The 25,387-nt window shown below is 39.4% G+C and overlaps 1 protein-coding gene and 1 long non-coding RNA gene across 18 annotated transcripts in view; one reads left to right on the top strand and one right to left on the bottom strand.

Annotated features, from left to right (window-relative positions):
- The window catches only part of PRORP (protein only RNase P catalytic subunit), a 253,529-nt gene that overhangs the window by 142,092 nt on the left and 86,050 nt on the right, over positions 1-25,387 (bottom strand). The window lies entirely within an intron of this gene.
- On the top strand, positions 2,981-23,987 carry LOC144330221 (uncharacterized). The gene is made up of 3 exons (XR_013396207.1): positions 2,981-3,052; positions 4,710-6,139; positions 22,974-23,987. It is a non-coding gene; the product is annotated as an uncharacterized LOC144330221 (long non-coding RNA).

Here is a 25,387-nt window from a genome sequence, read left to right as displayed (position 1 = left end):
GTACAACTACTTAGTCCATAGGGATGTGTGAGGATCAAACCACTTAATATTTATGAAAGGGCTCTGTAAGCTGTAAAAGACTACCTATTGTTATTGTTAGGCTGTAAAAGCACAACGTGATACATTTATATATAGCTTTGTTATGCCTTAACAAAGCTTTGATATGCCTTACTTCATATGACTGCTTAAGCAGAGTGTCCAGCTTTAATAGAGTGTTTGGTTTCTGGACCTTCAGATAAAACACAGAGAAGGAAAAGATGTGTTCACTTAGAATGGCTATGTGCATTGTATTTAAAGAGTTTTGTTTGTTTCACTTAATGAATCTTAACCTTAAAAGGGTTAAGATTTTAAGAGAATTAAGAGGTTTTATGACAACAGAATTGACATATTTTTCCCAAAGTCCTCGACTTTAATTTCTTTAAGCACACTCTTTTCCTCTTTTTTAGATTCCACTGTCATCACTTTAGTTCAAGATGTCATTAGGTCTTTTGGTTGGTCTTTCAATGCTGTTTCTCCTGTGACATTGCCAGGTTACCTTTCCTACAACCTTGCTTTCTTTGTGTCATTTTCCTATACATACTCATCCTCCAAATCCTAATTTCTGGCACTGGTAGGCTGTCCACATCTACAGGTGTAAACAAATCCAGAGAACTACCTGGTGAGGGGCAGTCTAGATATGTGGGTTTGGGAATTACAAATGCACACCACAGGGCATGATAGTATGGCACGGTAAAAGACCACAGACTTTGATGTCAGACTGGCATTTCAATTCTGAATCTGTTACTTGTATTAATGATCTCAGGGAAGTGACTTAATTGCACCTCAGTTTTCTCATTTGTAAAATGAGAATCTAATTACTTCATAGGATTGTTTAAGCACAGGGTCCACCTTTAATAGAGTGTTCGGTTTCTGGCCCTTCACATAAAATGCAAAGAAAAAAAAATGTGTTAACCTAGAATGGCTATGTGCACTGTATTTAGAGTTTGGTTTGTTTGACTTAATGAACAGATATTATATCTAATTTAAAAGTTTAAGGCCAGGCATGGTGGCTCATGCCTGTAATCCCAGCATTTGGGAGGCTGAGGTGGGTGCAGCACAAGGTCAGGAGATCAAGACCATCCTGGCTAACACAGTGAAACCCCACCTCTAATAGAAATACAAAAAAAATTAGCCGGGCATGGTGGCATGCACCTGTGTGCCAGCAGAGGCTGAAGCAGGAGAATCTCTGAATCTCTTGTACCCGGGAGGCAGAGGTTGCAGTGAGCCAAGATAGCGCCACTGTACTCCAGCCTGGGCGACAGAGCAAGACTCTGTCTCAAAAAAAAAAAAAAAAATATATATATACACACACACACACACACACACACACACACACACATAATAAAATTAAAAATTAAAAATAAAAGTTTAAGAAGGTAAAAAGGCAAAATTGGAAAGGGGAACTATACTTTAATATATTCAGGTATCTCCCTAGTCAAAACATTAACTGTAAATCAATTTAAGTTACATGGTCATTTTTGCCTGTGGAAGAGGATAGATTTGAAAGAAACAAAACTGAAGATGAGAAACCAGTTAGGAGGCTATGGTAGCGATTTAAGCAGGTACTAATAAGCATCTGATGAGAAGGATATGGTAAAAGAGGAAGGGAAGAGAATGGATTTGAGAAACAGAGCTGGGCACGGTGGTTCATGCCTATAATCCCAGCACTTTGGGAAGTCTAGGTGGGAGGATCGCTTGAGTCTGGGAGTTTGAGATCAGCCTGGGCAACACAGGGAGACTTTGTCTCTACGAAAAATTTAAAAATTAGTTGGATGTGGTGTGGTCCCAGCTACTCAGGATGCAGAGGCAGGAGGATCACTTCAGCCTAGGAGGTCGAGGCTGCAGTGAGCTGTGATGGTGCCAGTGCAGTGTAGCCTGGGTGACAGAGCAAGACTCTGTCGAGAGAGAGAGAGAGAGACAGAGAGAGAGAGAGAGAGAGAGAGAGAGAGAGAGAGAGAAGGAAGGAAGGAAGGAAGGAAGGAAGGAAGGAAGGAAGGAAGGAAGGAAGGAGGAAAGGAGGGAAGGAGGGAAGGAGGGAGGGAGGGAGGAAGGGAGGGAGGAAAGAAAAGGTGAAAAGGAAAGAAAGAGAGAGAAAGAAAGAATAAAGAAAGAAATAAAGAAAAAATAAAGAGAAAGAAGACGAGAGAGAAAGAAAGAAGACGAGAGAGAGAAATAATTAGGAGGTAAAACTGGCAAGACTTGGTGAATGACTGGTACCACCTATTGGTGTACATGTCTGGCAGGAAGATGGCAAGTTGAGTTTTGGCCATACAGTATTTAGTTTGAAGTACCTGTCTAAGGCAAAGATGTAGAGATAGAACATCAGAGAACACTAACATTTAAGGAGTAAGAGAAGGAAGGCAAGTTCAAAAACAAGAGAGAACAAGGAATGGTCAGAGAGTGTAATGAGAAGGATAAGAATGTGAAGTCCACAGAATTCAAAGACAGACAATTTCAAGAAGAAAGGAATAAATAAAGTATTAAACGAAGAAAAAGAGTGATAAAGACTAAAATATGTTCATCAAAATTGGCAATTAGGAAATTACTGATGTCCTGAGGGAGAGCATTTTCAATGCAGTGATGGAGACTAAGCCAGACTTCAGTGGGCTTAGGGGTTAGGAAGCAAATGGGTAGCAAGAAAAGAATTGTATACCAGTCTTTTGAGAAGTTTAGATGAGGAGGAGAGAAACTAGAGCAAGCTAGCTATTTATGAGTTAGTGATTAAAGCAATGGAGATCCAAGAGAACCAGAAAAGCATGTCTCAAAGAGTCTACCGTAGTATTTCAAGAAAATAGATAAATAGATCAGTATGTTAAAATATAAAGAACAGTGTGTTACAGGGGAAAGAACAAGGACTTTGGAATGACACATGTCTAATTCTGTTACTTTGCCATTTACTAGCTATGAGACAAGTTACTTAAGCTTTTATGGATCTTAGTTTCCTTCTTTTTCTTTTTTCTTTTTTTTTTTTTTTTGAGATGGGGTCTTGCTGTGTTACCCAGGTTGGAGTGCAGTGGCACAATCTCGGCTCACTGCAACCTCTGCCTCCTGGGCTCAAGATATCCTCCCACTTCAGCCTCCCCAGTAGCTGAGACTGTATGTGTGTATCGCCCTGCCCAGCTAATTTTTTGTTTTCTGTTTTTGTTTTTCTTTTTGGTAGAGATGGGTTTTGTCACCTTGCCCCAGCTTGTCTCAATCTCCTGAGCTCAAGCAATCCATGACCTCGGCCTCCCAAAATGCTGGGATTACAGGCATGAGCCACCTCGCCCAGCTAGTTTCCACATTCTTAAGGAGGTAATACCAATAACAGCTGTAAGAATTAAATGAGGTAACTCCATATACAAGTGTCTAGCATTGGCAACTTTTGCTTGGTCTACAGAAGGTACTAAAAAATATTAGCTTCCCAAGAGAAGAAGCAGAGGCTGTTTGCCTGGGCCAAGAAGAGAGCTGCTGGCAAAGGGGATGTCCCCACTAAGAGACCACCTGTCCTTCGAGCAGGAGTTAACACCGTCACCACGTTAGAGGAGAACAAGAAGGCTCAGCTGGTGGTGACTGCACACGAAGTGGATCCCATCAAGCTGGTGGTTTTCCTGCTTGCCTTGTGTCATAAAATGGGGGTCCCTTACTGCATTATCAAGGGAAAGGCAAGACTGGGATATCTAGTTCACAGGAAGACCTGCACCACTCTCAACTTTACACAGATTAACTCAGAAGACAAAGGCACTTTGGCTAAGCTGGTGGAAGCTATCAGGACCAATTACAACGACAGATACAATGAGATCCGCCATCACTAGGGAGGCAATGTCCTGGGTCCCAAGTCTGTGGCTCGCATTGCCAAGCTTGAAAAGGCAAAGGCTAAAGAACTTGCCACTGAACTGGGTTAAATGTACACTGTTGAGTTTTCCATACATAAAAATAATTAAAATAATACAAATTTTCCTTCAAAAAAATATTGGCTTCTGTTTCCCCTTGGAGGTTACTAGTAACATTGAAAGAGTGCCATTTCAATTAAGCAGTGAAGATGTATCCTAAGTTGCCCAGGATTAAAGCATTCAGTTATAAGATATTAAAAATAGGGAACAGTTGTGGTGGCTTATGCCTGTAATCCCAGCACTTTGGGAGGCCAAGGTGGGAGGATCACTTGAAGCCAGGAGTTTGAGACTAGCCTGGACAACAAAGCGGGATTCTGTCTCTAGAAAAACATTTAAAAAAAATTAGCTGGGCATGGTGGTGTGTGCCTGTAGTCTCAGCTACTCTGGGAGCTGGGTGGGAGGACTGCTTGAGCCCAGGAGTTCAGAGGCTACATAAGCTATGATCACACCACTGCACTACAACCTGGGTGACACAGCGAGACCCCATTTCTTAAAAAAAAAAAAAAAAAAAAAAGGAACAACAGTTGAAAGAGGAAAGGATTTGAGAGAGTTAATCATATGTGAAGTCTAAAAAAAAAACGAAGTAAGTAAAAGTGCCAAGAGGGGAAGTGAGGCCTAGGGGAGTAGGAGCTTTTGTGTCTCATATATGATTAGCATACATCCAAAAATTATTTGAAAGAGTGCCTCACTGCACCATATAAGATGACATTTGCAGCAGAGATGGTTTTAAGAGGCTGAACATGGACAGAAAAGATCAAAGGACAAACAAAGCTACCTTAAAGAGAAAAGTTGGTGCAGTTCATACCTAATGTTGATCATTTCAGTAAAGATCTAGGAAATACAGTATTTGGAAAAAATAGTTTCCAAAGCAGACGTGAATCCAAGTATCCTTGGGCCTAATTGTTAATGAATGTGAAACACACGGCTAGAGAATCTGTGGGTAGAAAACATTCCCTAATTGCACAATCTCTAAACCTTTCCATCTGATTTCAACTATAATGACGTGCAAGTAAACGTACTTCTCAACTTTTCCAATCCTACATGCACAAAGAATTACTCTCTTTGAGCACACATTTCATTGTAAGATGCGTCTTTACATGATTTCTTAGACAAATTCAGTTATTTTCTATATAAGGGTGTAGAGTAAGTAGTATTAATAAGTGTTTTTCAGATCCATATTTTGATCATAAGGAAAGCCTGAGCTTTAACGAACTTAAGAGTACTGAGCAGAGTCACGAAGCAAGAAAATATTATAATGGAATCTAACGGTATTATTTTTCTACATCTCTCTTCCTAATAAATATATGAATTCTAACTTTGTCTTCAAAATGCAGAGCAGACTTCTTACTAATTGCACATTTACTGAACACAAATCAAGGTGGAAGAACCAACTGCACAGCTCAGGAAAAAAAACATGCTATAATCATTGTAAAGGAAAAGAAATGTGAACACGGTTTTTCTGTGCAGGGAAAAAAAAAAGAAAAAAAGGGAAAAGAAAAAAATTAGAGAACTACTCTAAGACACAGGAAAAAAAACCCCTTCAATACTGCTGAAGGTAAAGAAAGGAGCAACAAGCAAATTGCAAATTTTAGGGTGGCCTAACACAGGCAATCTGAGGAAATACAAAGGATGGTTTCTCCACAAAATCCTCTTCCACCCCATGGAGAGGACTGCATGCTTTTCTTAAACGAAGGGATAGCACTTTGGCAATTGTTGGAATGTGGAAGCTGACTGATTTTACTACAGGAAATTAGTTTTGACAGACATCCTAATTAAGCACAGTATAGAACTAAGGACTACCGTATAGAACTAAGCTGGCTGTGCACTGAACAACTCTAGAGGCAATATTCACACAGACTACAACATGAATGGCGCCCTGTGGAGTTATGCAATGCAGTAGCTGATTGTATCTATCAGAAACAATGTAAGCTCCATGAGGGAAAGGAGTTTTCTCTATTTAATTCATTGGTGTATCCCTGGCACATAGAACAGGGCCTGATGCTTAAGATGATCAATAAATATTTGCCGAATGGGTTGATGAATGAAAGGAAAAGGGGAAACTGAAGTTTGAGATCACAGAAGAGAGATGGATTTCTTACAACTGAAAGAGATTAAGAGAGTGAGTCCAAAAATCCAGAACCTGTTATAAAAGAGGAAAGAGGGCTGGGCGCGGTGGCTCACGCCTGTAATCCGAGCACTTTGGTAGGCTGAGGCAGGCGGATCATGAGGTCAGGAGATCAAGACCATCCTGGCTAACACAGTGAAACCCCGTCTCTACTAAAAATACAAAAAAATTAGATGATCGTGGTGGCATGCGCCTGTAGTCCCAGCTACTCAGGAGGCTGAGGCAGGAGAATCGCTTGAACCTGGGAGGTGGAGGTTGCAGTAAGCCAAGATTGCACCACTGCACTCCAGCCTGGTGACAAAGCAAGACTCTTTGTCAAAAAAAAAAAAAAAAAAAAAAAAAAAAAAAAAAAAAAAAGGGGGGAGAAGGAATGGTAGAGACAGTTTGGGACGTTACCAGATTTTACTATGCTCTGGCAAGGACTTACTATGGACTAAGCAAAAATTAAGTAATAAAAAGGGGTAGAAACACCACGTTAGCAGAGATGGAGATTTTCTTCTTAATTGGTAGGCTAAGTATGTTAAGAAAAGTTTACACAATTGCTGTTTTTCTATCAAAAACTTCTACATGGGTTGAGGCAGGAGAATTGCTTGAGGCCAGGAGTTAGAAACTAACCTGGGCAACACAGTGAGACCCCATCTCTACAATTTTTGTTTTGTTTTTTTTTTGTATTAGCTAGGCATGGTGGCGCATGCCTATAATCCCAGCTACTTGGGAGGCTGAGGTGAGAGGATCGCTTGAGGCCAGGAGTCTGAGGCTGCAGTAAGCTATGTTTGTGTCACTGCACTCCAGCCTGGGTGATAAAAACGAGACCCTGTCTCAAAAACACTCCAAAATGGGGAAAAAAAAAAAAAAATCTACATGGCCATACCAAACAGGGAGATGGAAGTCAGAATAAAAGACATGATTTTCATTATGATATAAACCATCTCCCCAAATATTAATAAAATCTTGAACCTATGATTAAGTGAGATAAACACTGCAGAAGTGATCTGTAAACTGTTATATGCTACCATGGTATTAGCTGTTTTTATTATCCAATTAATAGAAACAGAGTTCATAAAGATTAACCAGCCATTTGATGTCTACTGACTATATATTGTGCTTTAGCAAGTATGCATGTATATAAAGTTCATAACTTATACAATTCCTTGTGTATACGTGACTTTCATTCTGTTTTATTTATCAGGTTTCAACCAGACCTAAAGTTCCCTAGGTTGAACAAACCTATACTTTACAACCCTCAGCATCATCTTTACATGATCCATAAACACATATCGAATTTCTAAGGACCCCTGGGTATGGCTGATTCAAAGGACTTTCTTTTCACATTTCCAGTATTCTTAAATTTCAGCTATAAAAATTTATTTCAAGAGAGTTGGTGCCTCTATCTGTCCTACTATAACTACTCCAATTCAGCTCAACATGGAAATATGTTAATTTGCTCTAAATTCTGAGCAATGCAAATGGACTTACTAACCATATGTCTTCTGTTCACAATCTGTTTTCTGCCAGGATTATCTGGCACACCTCATGTATAATTTCCATTAAAACAACAAAGTCAAACAAACACAAAAACACATAGCACTTTGCTGCATATATAAAAAAATCTATAGTTGGCTTTTGTGGGAGGAACCACTCCCACTCACAGCCACTCAAGGTTTATCAGGATATACTAGTTGAGAGGCATGAAAAATAAAAACTGGTAATTCCCCATAACCAAAACAAAAAGTGTTACAGGATACTTAAATGATCCTTGGCAATACTTGTATTCTATTTAGTATATGTTTGGGAGTTTAGTAGATTATACAAGCCACCAAATAAAAGACAACTGGTATATATTCTCCTCAGATATGGTAATGTGATGTAAGGTAGTAAACCTTCAACTTCATTTTTGTATGGGTAATAAATTCACATGGCTCAAACTCCAAAAGAAACCAAATGATATTCAATAAAAAGTTTCTCTCCCACTCTATCCCCCAGTCACCTAGTTGTTCTCCCCAGAGACGACCAGTATTATCCATTTCTTGGGTAGTTGTTGGGTAGCCTTCTAGAGACTAGACATCAACAAACAAGTGTGTGTGTGTGTGTGTGCGTGTGTGTGTGTGTTCTCTTTTCCTGTATTGACACAGTTGGTGGCATACTGCATAACATTTCTAGGTAGTATCTTAGGCACTACTCCCACCATGCCATGTTTAGGCAACAGGCTTCTTGCATGTCTTCTTTGATTGAACAATACCAGCTTCTCAAGTGTTGTGAAGGAGTTTGAGACCAGCAGACTCTGAAGGAAAGTGTGTTGTAATTAATTGGTAATATCTACCATAACCATCTATTCCTATTCTGTGATTTTAACGTATCTTCCACATACCTCTCTTACAAGAATCACCACATTTCACTAACTTGAAAAGGCATGTCTGAAAGTAGGGCCTATGTCCTTTCATTATTGTAATGCAGGATGCCTACCCAGCACAGTGCCTAACATACAAGTACTCGATAAATACTTACTAAATGAATACCACAGTCAAAATCCTCAATGTTTAGGGAGAACAAGACAGCTTTTTATATTCCTGAATGAGTTACTTTCTCCCACTCAAAGATATACTTGATTGACCCTATAACTGTAGATTTGTAATGAAATCATATTTGAAAGCTATGTGATACTGCTTTCCCTGTATCAGAATTTACAGTAATGGGTTGGGTGTGGTGGCTCACGCCTGTAATCCCAACACTTTGGGAGGCTGAGGCAGGTGGGCTGCTTGAGTCCAGGAGTTAGAGAACAGCCTGGGCAACATGGCGAAACCCGTTTCTACTAAAAATACAAAAATGAGCCAGGAGTCATGGCACATACCTGTAATCCCAGCCACTAGGGAGGCTGAGGCAGAAGAATTGCTTGAACCTGGGAGGCAGAGGTTGCAGTGAGCAGAGATTGCACCACTGCACTCCAGCCTGGGCAACAGAGCAAGACTTGGTCTAAAAAAAAAAAAAAAAAGAAAGAAAGAAAAAAAAAAGAATTTACAGTAATGATATCTGGCTGGCACTCAACCTTCTTGAGAAAAAAATATGTACCCAGAACTTTACACAGGATCCTATCATATATGTAATTACCTAGTTTCCAATCACTGCCCTCTAAAGAGAAAATGATTGTGTAACATGTGATTTCTGAAACAAAAGTGGGGTCTAGGGAGGTCAGGCGATGGTGAAAGAAAACTCAACGGAAACATCATGAGTGATAAAGAAAGTTTGTGATTGTTTGAAAAAAATCCAGTGAATGAAAAAAATTGACAAAGAAAGAACATTTCAATTAAACCTTACTCCTTAAAGACCCCACCTGCTAATCATTCTCAAAGAGCTTTCTCAACTTACGTTTTCCATATAAGTACTGCCATCTACAGGGCATAATGGAAACAAAGTATTTTATGAGGAGTGGGGAGTAAGTGAAATGAAAAGGCTGGCATACTATAGGCTAACATCTTCATGCCCTTTTAAAATACCAGCATTAATAGGGAAAAGACTCCCTATTCAATAAATGGTGCTGGGGTACCTGGCCAGTCACAGCAGAAGAATGAAACTGGACCTTTACCTTTCACCATACATAAAAATTAAGTCAAGATGAATTAAAGATTTAAACATAAAATCTCAAACTATAGAAATCCTAAAAGAAAACCTAGTAAACACCATTCTGGACATCGGCCTTCAGAAAGAATTTATGACTAAGTCCTCAAAAGCAACTGCAACAAAAACAAAAATCAACAAGTGGGACCTAATTAAACTAAAGAGTTTCTGCACAACAAAAGAAGCTATCAACAGAAGAAACAATCTACAGATAGGAGAAAATAATCACAAACTATGCATCCAACAAAAATCTAATATCCAGGAATCTATAAGGAGCTTAAGCAATTTAATAAGCAAAAAACAAATAGTCCCATTATAAAGTGGGCAAAAGACATGAATTGACACTTCTCAAAAGAAGACATACAAGTGGGCAACAAACATGAAAAAATGCTCAATATCGCTAATCATCAGAGAACTATAAATCGAAACCATAATGAGATCCCATCTCATACCAGTCAGAATGGTATTATTTAAAAGTAAAAAACAGATGCTGGCAAGGCTGCGGAGAAAAGGGAAGGCTTATACACTGTTGGTGGGAATATAGATTGGCTCAGTCACCATGGAAAGCAGTTTGGAGATTTTTCAAATAACTTAAAAGAGAACTATCATTCAACCCAGCAATCCCATTACTGGGTATATATTAAAAATAAAATTATTTTACCAAAAAGACACATGAACTCATATGTTCATCACAACACTATTCACAATAGCAAAGACATGGACTCAACCTAGATGCCCATCAATGGTGGACTGGATAATGAAAATGTGGTACATATGCACCATGGAATACTATGTCGCCATAGAAAGGAACAAAATCATATCCTTTGCAGGAACATGGATGCAGCCGGAGGCGATTATCCTATGCAAATTAACACAGGAACAGAAAGCTAAATACTGTATGTTCTCACTTATAAGTACGAGATAAACATTGGGTACTCATGGACATAAAGATGGCAACAACGGACACTGGGACTACTAGCGGGGAGATGGAGGGAGGAAGGCAAGGGTTGAAAACACTAACTATTGGGTACTATGCTCACTTTCTGGGTGAGGGGATCACTCGTAATCCAAACCTCAGCATCATGCAATATATCTATGTAACAAACCTGCACATGTAGTCCCAGAATCTAAAACAGAAGTTGAAATTCTTTTTTTAACTCTACATTTATTCAGAGTTACATGTTATGTTTTCTCTTTTTCACACACAAGGAAAGGTAATAATGCTCAATGGACTGGCTATTATCTTTTAAAAAGTAATATTATAAAGCTAGGACTTATGATTTTAAGTCTTCATTTATTTATTTATTTATTTTGAGACAGAGTCTCGTTGCTCTGTCACCCAGGCTGGAGTGCAGTGGGGCGATCTTGGCTCACTGCAACCTCCGCTTCCTGGGTTCAAGCAATTTTTCTACCTCAGCCTCCCAAGTACCTGGAACTATAGGCATGTGCCACCATGCCCGGCTAATTTTTGTACTTTTAGTAGAGATGGGATTTCACCATATTGGCCAGGCTGGTCTTGAACTCCTGACCTTGTGATCCACCCACCTCGGCCTCCCAAAGTGCTGGGATTACAGGGATGAGCCACTGTGCCCAGCTGATTTTAAGTCTTTAAATTACCTGTTACATATTTCTGCGGGCTTGTGCAAAAAAAAAAAAATTAGTTGTTACTTAACGATTAACAATAAAGAAAAAAATTATAATTTTAAACTAAAATTTTAAAAAAATGTTTAAAATATGCCCAAATTCCAATTTATTTCATTCTGCTGTAAGATATAAACTGGGACTCTCTGAGAAGTAGAGAGTCCCTGGGAGAAGAAGGGCTATTTTTGGTGGGAGTTCTTTTACGTTAAGGATAGACCAGGATGGAAGAGGAAGAAGAACATTAAAAGCTAATGGACTGGTTTGGATTTATAGGTACAAGCTGGAGAAACCTGAATGAAGGAAAGCACAGATGATTTCCATGCTTCTAAGGGGACACTATGCCAATGTGTTGTATTGTCATAACAACTTTTTCTTTTTTTGAGATGGAGTCTTGCTCTGTCACCCAGGTGGGAATGCAGTGGCATGATCTCAGCTCACTGCAAGCTCTGCCTCCCAGGTTCTCGTCATTCTCCTGCCTCAGCCTCCCGAGTAGCTGGGCTACAGGCGCCTGCCACCACGCCTGGCTAATTTTTTTGTATTTTTAGTAGAGACGAGTTTTCACTGTGTTGGCCAGGATGGTCTTGATCTCCTGACCTCGTGATTCGCCCGCTTCGGCCTCCCAAAGTGTTGGGATTACAGGCGTGAGCCACCGCACCCAGCTAACATAACTTTTAAGGAAAATAAGCGGAATCCATTTAAACGGTTTCTTATAATCAAAAGGAAGAAATCTGATTTTAGAGATAATCAAAATCCACCAATATCACAAGGACAGTAAGAATTTTTGTTGGGGCCAGGCACGGTGGCTCATGCCTGTATCCCAGAACTTTGGGAGACAGAGGAGGGTGGATCGCTTGAGCTTAGGAGTTCAAGACTAGCCGGGGCAACATGGTGAAACCCTGTCTCTTCAAAATATACAAAAATTAGCCAGGCGTGGTAGTGCATGTCTCTAGTCCCAGCTACTCAGGAGGCTGAAGTGGGAGGATTGCCTGGGAGTTTGAGGCTGCAGTGAGCCATGATTGCACCACTGCACTCCAGGCTGGATGATACAGAGAGACTTTGTCTCAAAAAATAAGAAAATAATAATAAGAATAATTTTTGCTTGTTTGTTTAACCATCTATTTTCAATTGGGTATTAAATTTTATCTTTCTTCTCAAATCTCGTCACAGTAAAGTTGCCATAAGTTTGATAATAGAACAAAGTTAGGCAATATTTATTACTCCCCCCAACCCATCACTGCCTATCTCCAAAGTACTACTTTATTATGTGGTGCTGTCTGAACAGTGCTGTTGTCTGAATTAGCCCCTCTTCCACTCCCCAAATCAGATTATCAAAGTCTAACCCGTCAAGATCCAGATTAAATGCCAATTCCCCCATAAAGAATTATTTGATCCCTCTCTTTAGCTAAAAGTAGTTTTCCTTTGCTTATGAATGTTTTAGCTCTTTGCCTAAACATTTCCTACAGCCCTTGTAAATATTCTACATATTAATGGTTTAGGTATTTGTGGGATTATAAACCCCTAAACAAAGGAAGGAACTACATTTTACTCATCTTTGCATGTGTCATAATATCTAGCACAGAGCCTGGCACATGACAAGGAGTTAATAAAGATTTAGTGAATATTGAATGTTTGTATTTGAAAGTTTACATGGGTAAAACCAAATAGTTAATTTGAGAAACATCATGGCATAAATATTAACAACAGAGGGTCTTTGTTAAATATTTCACAGACTAGGAAAACTAGAATATATACCTACTATAGTAAAATATACATACTTAAGCCAGTGGTTTTATGAGAGTAACAACAGGTATCATTAAGTCACCAGAAGTCTAATGAAAACTTAATGTTACAGCTTTGGTTAGGCTACAGGCAAGTGATTTAGGAGCTATACTTCTTAAGCTCTTTTCTCATTTGTTTATTTATATTATTTTTTAAAGACGGGTTTTCATTATGTTGCCCAGACTGGTCTTGAACTCCTAAGCTCAAGCAATCTGCCAGTCTTCGCCTCACAAAGTGCTGGGCTTACAGGTATGAGCCACTGTGCCCAGCCCTAAGTTGTTTTCTAACCTTCACTATAATTTATAGATGAGACAGGCTGTACAGTTGCCAGGGAGATGTCATGGCTACCAAAAACGAAAGCATAAACACATTTTAAAATATACCAAGTGGGCCGGACGCAGTGGCTCACGCCTGTAATCCCAGCACTTTGGGAGGCCAAGGTGGGTGGATCACCTAAGCTTAGGAGTTTGAGACCAGCCTGGTCACCATCGTGAAACCCCATCGCTACTAAAAATAAAAAATTAGCTGAGCATGGTGGTGGGCACCTGTAATCCCAGCTACTTGGCAGGCTGAGGCAGGAGAATCGCTTGAACCCGGGAGGCAGAGGTTGTAGTGAGCCGAGATTGCACCATTGCACTCCAGCCTGGGGGACAAGAGCAAAACTCCGTCTCAAAAAAAAAAAAAGAAAAAATATACACCAAGCGTTGGGTAAAAAAGCAGGTATTAAACAGAATCCTTAGCTTTTTGTTTACTGATTTAGCTTCTTGGGGCTTCCTTCATTACAGGAGAAAAATCTCCTATACCAAAGTATTCAAGTTCTCAGTAAACATATTCAGAAGCTCTAGTAAATACATGTATGTGGTATGTCATACTATATTAACTACAATAAAGATTCTCTTTAAACAATAAAGATTAATACATTTAGGAAAGAATCAAATAAAACCTATGTAAACATGGAAAAAATATCTGATACCAGCAACACTTACATGGAAGAGAAGATTGGATGTGAATATGGATAGACAGAAATAATTAGCAGGTGAGAACTATAATTAAGGTAAAAGAGAATTAAAGGACATTATTCGTCTAACCCTGGACAATATCAATAAACTTTCCACAATCTCAGAACACATGTGACCGAAAAAAAAAGGAGTTCATGGTCAAATATACACAAACAAGAGCTAGATACCAACCGTCTAATTTGAATCTTAGGAAACAGGTGGGAGGCCAAGCAGACAAAAATATGTGGAAGGAACATTGTTTTAACTAAGCGGCTTTTGGCCAAGTTATAACTCAGAAGGTTAAAGTGTTACACATATGACAAAGTCCTTAATTAGCTGTTTTAAACACAAATAGTATTTCATGCTCATTGGGTATTTTCTAGTATGAGTTACTAGAATAATGATATTATTATTCTCCATTGGAACTTTAGGAAGAAAATATATTGGAGAGGCTGCATAAGCAGTGTTTAGGGCATAGACTCTGAAGCCAGGTTTCTTGAATTCAGATTCCAGCTCTCCCCCTTACTAGCTGTGAGTCCTTAGGGATGTTACTTAGCCTCTCTAAGCCTCATTTCCCTCATCCATTAGTAAAATGGGAACTGGTAGTAGTTCCTATCTGATAGGAGATTCCACTTGCTATGAGTATTCAATAAATTACTGTTCATAAAGCACTTTGAACATATATCCCACAGTAAGCTCTGTATGAATATTTGCTAAATAAAATCTGTCCTGGATAATTTAGATATTTATCTGATTTAAGACAAATTTTGGCTCCTATGATAGAGAATATCTCTAGATACATATAGTATTATGACACTAGGTGTAACTTAAAAGTTTTCTATTTTTGAAGAAGTACTGCTCTTTTTCTGTCCTTTCTTTCCTCTGTGATTCATATCTCTGGCTTTACAATGCTAGCTAAAAGACAAACATTATGCCACTTGCTCAGGTTCCTTAAGTGTTCATCTCCTCCAGGTCTGCCATGCCTTTAAGGAAATGAGAGAGAAAGCAAGGAATGTATCAATTCCCTTATTAGATATACGACAGCATTAAAGCCAGTGATGGGATAGAGTTTGCAATCTCATAAGATTATCTAAAACTGAGCAGAACTCCCATACAGAGGTACTAGAAGTGCTGGTATGCTACCTAAAATTATTATTTAGTAGTAGAGTCTTCCAATAACGTATCAGCAAAAACTCAAGTAGATGGAAAATAAGCTACTGGCCTCATTCCTAATAACAATCTCTGGAATCTGAACAATGTACACGTAGAAGTTAAAGTCTAGGCTGGGCATGGTGGCTCACGCCTGTAAACCCAGCACTTTGGGAAGCTGAGGCAGGCAGATCACGAGGTCAGGAGTTCAAGACCATTCTGGCTAACACAGTGAAACCCCGTCTCTACTAAAAACACAAAAAATTAGCCGGGCGAGGTGGTACGTGCCTGTAATCCCAGCTATTTGGGAGGTTAAGGCAGGAGAATTGCTTGAACCTGGGAGGCAGAGGTTGCAGTGAGCCAAGATCACACCACTGTACTCTAGCCTGGGCGAGACAGTGAGACTCCATCTCAAAAAAAAAAAAAAAAAAAAAATTTAAAGTCTAAAGTACACTTAGAAGGTTAATACAAGGAGGCAAGTGTCACTACAGCTCATGACATTAGTAAAGTATGTTCTATTCTAGTGATACTGTTGCGGTTGATATAGTGATGATTTCCTAATACAGATTACAAAACAGATATAGACACAATATACAGTAGTAACGGGAAACGTCACCTCTCCCAGCATTGGGGAGAGGTATCATTCTGGTAAAAAAAAAAAAAAGAGCACCTGATAAGGTGATACCACATCGACAATTTCATTTCTCAGAAAGTGGAGAAAACAACAAAGAGAACTGCTATCCAAGACTATAATGACTGACAAGAAGGAAACTGTAAGTGATGTGGGGTGACAAGAGTTTTATAAGAAGACAGTATGTTAGTTAGCTTCCGTGTTGTAATAGCAAAGGGAACCTGGAAACTTGACCCTAAGAGAGTAAATTTCAAGCATTCAGTGGTAGGATAGGTAATTCTAAGCCAGAAACTATAACAGGGAGTGTAACCCAAGACAGATAGAAGGTAAGGCTTCAAAAACAAAATTATAACTGACTCTGATGGGGAAAAATTGAGAGAAGCAACAAAACAAAAACAGGTAGAGGTTCATTTATTATAGGATAAATGTGGAGAGTAGCACAAACTCATTAAACTATCAGGAAAGGTAATGCCCAGCATGAGGTAAACAATTTTTGCTACTCTATTGTTTTTCTCTCTTGCAAGTCAGAACGGCCAGTTAAGTTCTACCTAGGTGAAGAGACCAAAGAATCAGAACTTGGGCAAAGAACTTGGGAGTCCAAAATGGGGAAGGGCAGTATATATTATAGTCTTGGCAGTAGTCATAATAGGGTATTTTATGGCCAACAGAGTTATCTGTGTTAAAATTGCGACATGCTAACTTGGACTGAAGGTGCCAGATGATTTATAGAAATGGGAGAGGCAGGGCTGGCACCAGTAGTGGATCTGGGTGGTGTGCCAATATTTCTCTCCACTCTTCCCTAAGGTAATTGTCATTATTGAGTCTTCTGTTGTTTTTATTGAATATGGCTGTATTTTCATTTCTTGAGTTTTGCTCTGAGGTTCTTGAACTAAATCTGTAGTACTGGTGGAGATATGCCAGTTTTTGAGGCAATTCTTTCTAAAGACTGGAGTTTGGGTATGGGTTCTTAATGAATAACATCTCTAAATCTTCCAGTTGTTTCTTGGTGAACATTGTTTTCTTTATGGATGCCTCTGGTGCTCGCTTTTAGTGAGGGCCTCTGAATCTGGCATCCTTTAATCTCTGTTGTTCATGTGTTCAGGTTCAGTGACTGTTATTATTATTCTTCTTAAGCCAAAGATAACAGAAAATTTTTGCGTTTGAAGAGGTTAATATAATATTAAGAAATGACAACTAAAAATAAATCTTCAAGGTTACGTTCAGATTGGAAATGATGGAGAAAGATTAAATGGTAAAAGAAGTACAAGACAAGTGAAGTGACTGAAAAAAATAGTTACTTCTGATGAATTCATTTTGCTATACCTGGATAAATTTTGTCCTTAGATACCAAGAAAGCTTGCATATATTAATATACAACCACTACTGGTTATCTCTAAAGAAGGGAGAATGGGAAGAATAGAAGTCTGAAGATAAACAAACATGACTGTGATTTCCAAAAACGAAGAAAATATGGTTCTTGAATACCAGAACAACAGCTCAGAAAATGGGCATGACCACGGGAGGCCAGGTCATAGCAGGATACTAACCTCTGCTGCTGCCACTGTGAAATGTCTCTAACCACATTTATGCTCCAGAGCCAAAGCCCCAGGAGACAGCACAACTGGCCAAGCATAGATTTTGTGTGTATATCCTAGTTGTAGGGCTGGGTCAGGGTGAGGTGACTAAGGCACTCATTTTTTGGCACAAAATTTCAAGGAGCACCAAAAAACTCTCCAATCAAGATAAACAATATTTCAAAAAATCAAAATTAATGCAAAAAAAATCCATGTTGAAAGACAATAGAAAAATTTAAAGAATCAACAGCAGTGCCATACCAAGTCATATTAGAGCTTGAGGCAAAAGGGAAAACCAATTGTACTGATCATGTCTTTCTTTAAAGTTTTGATATTTTATTCATCATGGATTTTTCTGCATCAATTATGATTTTAATAAACATTGCATTAAAATATTCTTTGTCTTAATTATAAGTTTTTTGGTATCCCCTTAAATGTTACAGCTGAGTCAAGTGCCTCACTCTCCTCACCCTAGTCCCAGTCCTGCCAATTGCTTGGAACCACCTTGCATTCTCCCCTATGGAAGGCAAGGCTCTAAAACAGGAAGTGGACGAGGATGCTGGGCATCTAAACACCCAGCTAATATCCACTACAACTTGTGGGCATTTGTACTGGCTGCTTCCTCTGCCTGGAATGTGAATCTGTCCTGCCTCCCTCCTCTCTTCTTGATCTTCAGGTCTTTAACACTGGCTTAGGTAGCTCTGCTTGTGCTCCCTTAGATCCTATACTTAACATTATCCAAATACTTATCACAGTGTCTTGCTATTTATTTGTTTACATTCTCCCCCAGATTATAATCTTAGATGACATGGATTCTAGGATACTCATCCCTGCATCATTCTAATACCTACTAGACTGCCTGGCACATATTAAGCCCTCGATAAATATTTGCTGAATGAATAGAATAAAAGCCATATCATAGGGGAATAATTAAAATTAAAGGTGTAGATCTTGGAAAAGAACAGACTCAGGAAAATATAGTAGTTGTCTTCATCTGAATGGTGATCATGAGGAAGACTGAAATTGCTGTTCCTCAATCTTTTGTTTGCTCCCAACCCTCCTGGAGGGGATTCATTACATTTCCATCACAACTGGCTCACAATGTCATGAACTGTTCATTAAGTCTGAGGTTTTTCCCGGGCTGGTGTTAGAGAGGATCTTATAATGCCGTAACAGAATGGTGGAGAAGCAGTGCATGTGTTATTCTCCCTCAACCTGAGAATCATGGGACTAGTCTTTCTCATCCCCTATTAACTGTGCAGGAGGGATCTGGAATGTGTTCTCAAATATTATCCCAGGATAGATTTAGCTCAATATAAGGAATAATTTTTAACCTTTAGAGCTGTTCATAAACAGCATATATAGACATAAAATGACGAATGTGTCATGACTACAAACCTGAAACTCCTTGTTTGGAGTGTTGTAAAGTGAATCTGGCAGAAAGGAAAGTGAGATAGGGGACATGGTGGTATAGTGTGTTGAAGGGTGAACTTCAAAAATATATGTTTATGTCCTAACACCCAGAACCTGTGAACGTGACCTTATTTGGGAAAAGGATCTTTTCAAATGCAATCAAGTTAAGGACTCAAGATGAGATCCTCCTAGACTACACCCATGTGGTATTAAATACAACAACCTTTTGAGACAAAAAGAGACAACACACAGAGAAAGCAGTTGTGTGAAGATGGAGGCAGATAATTTAGACAAGTAGACTTTAAGACCTTCTAAATTTAAGAAACTTTTTTCTAGCCATTTCCTGCCTGGTGGAAAAAAACCAAACAATTCAAAACATAGAGTCCGTGTGGGAAGTTACCACATGGAAAGCTAGGAAAGTTTTTCTGCAATGTTTCCAGAAACTGAGACCTCTACTCTCCAGGCAATAAAGAGAGGTATTTTGATACAAGCAAATACTAAGTAGGCATACAAGAATCTGCCAGTAAATTAACTAGCAATGTTATAAATTTCTCAGTACCAGTCTACCTCTAACCAATGCATGAAGCTGTGTCCAACATGTAGGGTGCCATTAGGTACCCCCAAATATCATGGTCACTTAGAGAATGACAGCAAATCCAAATCATGCAGGTAAGCCGTAAGGTATGCTTTTTGAGTGGCTACCAAATACTTTTCAAGTCCTCAGGACCTAAACACTGTCACATGTGGGCCAACAGTTTTCATAAATGCTGCATGTCCCTTTGTAGAAAAAAATGTCTCCATAGGCCTATCTCACCAACCTTTAGCTTGCTATTAATTTTACAGAATGGCCTTAGAAAATCTGAGTAGGAAGGCAGCAGAAGGCCCCACCCTGAGGTGGGCACGTTTCCGCCATGCAGAGACTCCTAAGGGGCTCAGCCACATGCACCATGTTCCTGACCGCCTTCCTCTGCTGCAGTCGTATTCCTGGCAGGCAGTGGACTGGGAAACACCAGTGGTCGCAGACTGTATGGAGAACCATTACTGCCCGGGCATGCCCTATCTGATCGCAGGACAGGAGTAAGGCCATAGCACGGTGTGCAGAGCTAAGGTCTTCGAGGCCATGAAGGTGGCCAACACTTCCAAGTTCCCCTGTAGATATTTGTTCTAGACCAGCCCAACCATCTCAACATTACCAAGAAATGGCCCTAACCCTGAGCCATCAACCTTCAGTTTTACGGATAAGAGGGCTGCCTGTCTTTATTTGCTCCTGGAACTGAAAAAGTGTAGCTTCTATCAAAATGTGACCCTTTGTACCAGAGTCTTATTAAAACAAACAAACATGAGCATCATGATCTCCACATAGAGTATCTGGGGCTCTAAACTCCTTAGTACTTAAAAGTACAATTGGCCGGGCGCAGTGGCTCATACCTGTAATCCCAGCACTTTGGGAGGCTAAGGTGGGCAGATCACTTGAGGTCAGGAGTTCAAGACCAGCCTGGTCAACATGGTGAAACTCCATCTCTACTAAACATACAAAAATTAGCTGGGCGTGGTGGCGGCACCTGTAATCCAAACTACTCAGGAGGCTGAGGCAGGAGAATGGCTTAAACTCAGGAGGCAGAAGTTGCAGTGAGCTGAGATCGCGTCACTGCATTCTAGCCTGGGCAACAGAGTGAGACAGGATCTTGCTCTGTTGCCCAGGCTACTATGCAGTGGCACAATAACAGCTTACTGCAGCCTTGACCTCCTGGGCTCAAGTGATCCTCCCGCCTCAGCATCCATAGTAGCTGGGACTACAGGTGCACACCACCACACCCAGCCAATTTTTAAATTTATTTGTAGAGACAGGGTCTTACTGTGTTGCCCAGGCTGGTCTCCAACTCCTAGGCTCAAGTGATCCTCCCACCTCGGCTTCCCAAAGTACTGAGATTACATGCATGAGCCACCATGTCCGGTTCTATTGTGTTTCTTGATAGGAGGGTGTCAGAGATTTCCTGGCTTACAGAAACGATATGAATTTGCAGAAGAAACTAAAACTGTTAACAAACATTTGAAAAAAGTTAGCCCCATTATTTATTTTTTAAATGCAAATTAAAACAACATACCCCAGATTTAATGTAATTTCTATCAAAATCTCTGCTGGTTTCTTTGTAGAAATTGACAAACTCATTCTAAAATTCACATGGAAATTCAAGGGACTAAGAATAGCCAAAACAACCTAGAAAAGGAACAAAGTTAGGGGACTCACACTTTCTGACTTCAAAACTTGCTACAAAGCTACACTAATCAAGACTGTGTGGTACTGGCATAAAGATAGACAAACAGATCAATGGAATAAAATTGAGAGTCCAGAAATAAACCTTCACATTTACGGTGAATTCATTTTTAAGAAGGGTACCAAGACAATTCAAGTAGGGGAAAAACAGTCTTTTCAACAAATGGTGCCAGGACAACTAGATATCCACATACTAACAAGTGAAGTTGGACTCATACCATGTACAAAAATCAACTCAAAGAGAAAAAAAACCCTAAATGTAAAACTATAAAACTCCTTAGAAAAAAAGATGTAAATCATTGTTACTTTGGATTAGACAATGGTTTCTTTTCTCTCTCTCTTTTTTTTTTTTGAGATGCAGTCTTGCTCTGTCGCCCAGGCTGGAGTGCAGTGACACAATCTTGGTTTACTTCAAACTCTGCCTCCCAGGTTCAAGTGATTCTCCTGCCTCAGCCTCCCAAAGAGCTGGGATTACAGGTGCCTGCCACCACACCAGGTTAATTTTTGTATTTTCAGTAGAGACGGGGTTTCACCATGTTGGCAAGGCTGGTCTCCAACTCCTGACCTCAGGTGATTCGCCCACCTTGGCTTCCCAAAGTGCTGCGATTACAGGTGTGAGCCACTGCACCCACCCTAGACAATGGTTTCTTAAGGTACAAAACCAAAAGGACAAGTTACAAAAGAAAAAAGGTAGACTGGACATCATCCCAATTAAAAACTTTTGTGCTTCAAAAGTCATCTTCAAGAAAGCGAAGCCAAAAACAGAATGGGAGGAAATTTTTGCAAATATATATCTGACAAGGACCTAATATCCAAAATGCATAAAGAACTCTTACAATTCAACAAAAAAAGAAAATTAATCCAATTTAAAAATAGGCAAAGGATCTGAATGGACATTTCTCCATAGAATATACACAAATGGCTAATAAGCATATTAAAAGATGCTCAATATCATTAGCCATCAGAGAAATACAAGTTAAAAATCACTTGCGATACCACTTCACACCTATTAGTACGACTATAATAAAAAAGACAGTTAATAACAAGTGCTAGCAAGGATATGGAGGAATTAGATCCTTTATATACTGCTGGCGAGAATGTAGAATGGTACAGCCCTTTGGAGAAAAAAGTCTGACAGTTTCTCAAAAACCTAATAGAAGAGTTACTATATGAACCGACAATTCTACTCCTACGTATACACTAAAGAGAAATAAAAACACATGTCAACACAAAAACAGGCACACAAACGTTTATACAGCAGTATTATCCACTATAGCCAAAAAGCAGGAACAACTCAACAGATGAATGGATAAATAAAATGCGGTATACCAGCCTGGACAACATAGTGAGACCTCATCTTTACTAAAAATAAAAAAAGAAAGGTGTGATGGCACATGCCTCTGGTCCCAGTTACTTGAGGGAGTACTGCGGGAGGATTGCTTGAGCCCAGGAGGTTGAGAATGCAGTGGGCTGTGATCATGCCACTCTATTCCAGCTTGGGCAACAGAACAAGACCTTGTCAAAAAAAAAAAAAAAAAAAAAACCAGGAAAAAAAAAGACAAAAACAAATAAAATGACACACACGCACATATAATTTATATATTTTCTCAATTTTATGGGAAGAAGTTGAATGAGAGTGAAAATACATCAAAATGTTAAAACTCTCTCCTTCTCTCTCCATATATATATACACATACATATATATACATACATACACACATATATCATATATATATACACATACATATATATACACACACACACATATATATATATATTTAGAGCTAGATTCTTATGGTTGGGTGTGGTGGCTCACACCTGTAATCCCAGCACTTTGGGAGGCCAAGGCGGGTGGATCAATTGAGGTCAGGAGTTCAAGACCAGGCTGGCCAACATGGTGAAACCCCATCTCTACTAAAAATACAAAAATTAGCCAGGCGTGGTGGCAGGCACCTATAATCCAAACTACTCAGGAGGCTGAGGCAGAGAATCGCTTGAACCCAGGAGGCGGAGGTTGTGGTGAGCTGAGATCACACCACCGCATTCCAGTCTGGGCAACAGAGTGAGACCCTGTACCCCCAAGAAAAAAAAAAAAAGAGAGAGATAGAGTCTTACTCTGTCACCAGGGCTGGAGTGCAGTGGTGAAATAATTGCTCAATCATAGCTCACTGAAACCTCGAATTTCTGGGCTCAAGCAATCCTCCCGCCTCCAAGCCAATCAAACAGCTAAGACTATAGGCACACACCACCATTCCTAGATAATTTTTAATTTTTTTTTTAGAGTCCGGGTCACTTTGTTGCTCAGGCTGGTTTCAAACTAGCAGCCTCAAGTGATCCTCCTGCAGTGCTGGGAGCCACCACATCTGACAAAACTGTCTCTATTTGCCTGGTAGAATCACGTGTATTTTTTTTTTTCTTTGAAACTTAAAGTGTCAGTAACATCGGGAATTGGTTTATATCACCTCATCTAAATAAAGTAAGGAATTAGACACTATTTCTCAAAGGTTGGGAGTCTGAAGACACAAAATTAAGCTGAGATTCTACCCTTTTCAGTTCCTTTCAGGACCATGCTAAAGTACTGAGAAATACCACAGCACCCTCTTTTGGAAGAAATGCATTGTTCTTCACAGCAACCTGCTTGAATCATTAAGTTTTTAGAGCTGAAAGAATCTTTAGAGATTATTAAATCTGGTCTCTTCACTATCTCCTTATAAATAAGGAAACTGGGGTTCGAATAGGAGAAGAGACCACTCAAGATCATAAAAGGAGGTAGTAACAGAGCTGAAAATGAAGCCCCACATCAAATCCTAACCAGAGCTTATTTTTCTGATCTTGCCATTCTTTATTCAATAAATATTTCAAGGTTAAAAAAAAAAAAAGCTCTCCCAATCCTCAGAAAGTCTGAAGGTCTATAATCAAAAGGCACTCAAGACACTCACCTTTGTTTTGTTTTGAAATGGGAGTCTCGCTCTGTCGCCCAGGCTGGAGTGCAGTGAAACGATCTCGGCTCACTGAAACCTCCATCTCCCAGATGGGATTACAGGTGTGCACCACCATGCCCAGATAATTTTTGTATTTTTAGGGGAGACTGGGTTTCACCATGTTGGCCAGGCTGGTCTCGAACTCCTGTCCTCAGATGATCCACCCACCTCAGCCTCGCAAAGTGTTGGGATTATAGTCATGAGCCACCATGCCCAGCCCCAGCTTTGTTTTGGGGTGCCAGGAACCACACCCATGTAAGATGGAGAAAAGTCTTATTTTAGAAAAACATGTCCATTCTTGCCCTGTTGCTTGACAAGTCAGAGTAATAAAGAATTTATAAAACCACACAACTTCTGTATTTGTCTATTAATAATATATCCTTTTAAGATGCAACAGAAGATAAGCATATAAATCATTCCATTTAACTTCAGAAAACAAAATCATAATGAGAATATACTCAATATTTGTTTGGGGCTTCTGACCATATAATTGACCTAATGTACTGGGATATTATTCTAAACTCCTACAATTTCATTATTTAGGCTGGTTTACAAATGGCTATTCATAAACAATACTACACAACTCTTCTTCAAAAATAATATAGGGCTTGTCATATCAGCTTTTCTCATTCTCCTGCTCCTAGATCTGAGAAGTACCCTTGCTTCCTAGACAGTATTCTTTGAAAGAACATGCTGTTTTCCTCTTATTTGAAGGACGACTCACTAAAATAAACAAATGAACATTCTGACCAGTGATGAATAAAGAATGTGCGGCTTTTATCATCATCACCATTAACAGTCTTTAAAGTGTACTAAGCAGATGCGCAGGAAATATGATACAGGTACATATTATTTTATTGCACATTACTTTACAGATATTCATTTTTTACAAATTGAAGATTGGTGGCAGCCCTGTGTTTAGCAAGTCCATCAGCACCATTTTTCCAACAGCATGTGCTCACTTCTTGTCTTTATGTCAAATTTTGGTAATTGTCATAATATTTCCAATTTTTCATTATTATTATATCTGTCATAGTGATCCGTGATCTTTGATGTTACTACTGTAATTGTTTTGGGGTGCCATGAACCACACTCACATAAGATGGAGAATCTAATCAATAAATGTTGTGTGTGTTCTGACTGCCCCACCCATCAGCTGTTCTTCCATCTCTCTCCCTCTTTTCCCCTTTTCCCGAGACATAATATATAAAAATTAGGCCAATTAACCCTGTGATGATCACTAAGTGTTCAAAAGTGAAAGGAAGGTTGCATATTTCCTACCTTAAATAAAAATCTAG

This window comes from Macaca mulatta, chromosome 7, assembly GCF_049350105.2.
Source record: "Macaca mulatta isolate MMU2019108-1 chromosome 7, T2T-MMU8v2.0, whole genome shotgun sequence".
Taxonomy (NCBI): Eukaryota; Metazoa; Chordata; class Mammalia; order Primates; family Cercopithecidae; genus Macaca; species Macaca mulatta.
This window is presented reverse-complemented; position numbering and strand designations above follow the sequence as displayed.